Here is a 1,948-nt window from a genome sequence, read left to right as displayed (position 1 = left end):
TGCTGCCTCTATTTACAATTCATGTTGACAAACATGTGTGGGACAGAGAGATAAAATTTATCTGTATTTATTCTTTGAAACAAATGTATTATAATATTCAAACTTTTTGACGATAATTTATTTTTATACAGTATCGTGATGCTTTAAAATGCATCAACCATGGTCAGAAGATTGCAGGACTACAACAACCTGAGGAGCAGTGGTTTCAAGATGTGGTGCATGTATATTTTATTTGATATTTATGCATGATCAATTATACTAATATTAACCATGGTAGACAGTCAACCTCCGTTGAGAGATGGAACTCTAAGACGTCATCTTTTTATCTTCCAAATTGTGACATGTCCATCACAGTGGATGACATGTCATGCCTACTTCATCTTCCGATAAGGGGAAAATTATTAGACGACTTTAGGATTGATAGAGTTGTTGCACTAGAGATGATGATGGACTATTTGGGAGCTGATCTAAATAATGACCTAAAGGAGATAGAAGACACCCGATGATGTCATGCTTGATTTAGATTCTTGGAGAGGTTGTATGCACACCAGCTGATTGCTACAGAGCAGGCCGATGGTGATGATAAACATGTTATGCAGCATATAACATATGCATTGAGGACATACCTCTTGAACTTGGTTGGCACATCCATAATTGTGAGCAACGGTGCCTATTACATGGATATGGTTGTACTCTAATCTAACTAGAGGTTATCTTAGGAAGACCAAACAAATGACAACTATTTGCACGTTATTGACAGTAATATATTCGCATTCTTTACTATTTTTGTACCTTTTTCATAACACTTGTGTTACGCCATTACTAATAATTTACATGTACCATTTTGAGACATGGATCCTACAACATTTGTGAAACGTCTCCGACTGGTCATATGTTGATAATTGCATTGAGGAAATTCCAGATGCTTGTGCATTCATACTGCTCAAAGGGAATCATTCGACCGAGCCTTTTAGAGTGTATCTTGATTGCAGAGTACACGATGATATACTCTTTTGGCCGTACGACCTTCATCGCCACATGAGTCCCTTGGATGACATAGCCTTCTACTCTGGATGGTTGGCTTGTGGCTCATATCTATTGTGTCCACATTTGAATGAGCGAGTTATGCGCTAGTTCAGATATATGCATGTTATTCCAAGAGAACTCTTCATGTCTACTCCTTCCACTATGACCCACAGAGATATAGATGCCATGCATGATGATTTCCTTAGTCATCTGGTATCGGGTGAGGCACGAGGTGTCCTAGTTCCTAAAAAATGGAATTATACACATGGCTACGTCCAATGGTATTTTAGAGTGTGACATATATGACATCAAATGTAGAGGGAGAGCCATCTATGCCAGCTCATCAAGGGATATTAGAGGAGGAGCAGACTAAGGTAGATAATGCTTTTGATGTGCTGTGTGCATGTCATTGTATATGGATCTTGCGCGAGCATTTATAGATGGAGGAGACTTTCCAGAAGGATTTTATGGGAGGCCATTGTACATGTCATTCTTAATGAGGCACGAACGACATTGCAGTACATGAACCATCAAAGGAACACGAGAGTCTGACATACAAAGTAGTATAATAATTATATAAGAGATTATGAATTATATTATCGTTTGTTATTTTGTTATTTTGATTGTATTATGGATTTAGGATTGATTCATTTATGTATAACATTTTTTGTCTTATTAGATAAGTCTATGGTTTAATTTATAATTTTTTTTATGATAGTATAGTTATAGGTGTCGTCTAAGGTGAGGATCTAATTGAGTCCCTCACCGGTGTAAAATTTACATAATACCCTTAGATTTAATCAATGGTTAGATGGTTTTAAAATAAAATTCAATTTTTTTTACATATTTATACATAGAATATTTACACTGTCTTTTTTCCATATTGATATTCTCTAATTAAAAAATAGATTGAAAATTTAAA

Source organism: Vicia villosa, unplaced genomic scaffold (genome assembly GCF_029867415.1).
Source record: "Vicia villosa cultivar HV-30 ecotype Madison, WI unplaced genomic scaffold, Vvil1.0 ctg.000451F_1_1_3, whole genome shotgun sequence".
NCBI lineage: Eukaryota > Viridiplantae > Streptophyta > Magnoliopsida > Fabales > Fabaceae > Vicia > Vicia villosa.
The sequence above is the reverse complement of the archived record's forward strand: the minus strand, read 5'-3'. Positions refer to the sequence as shown.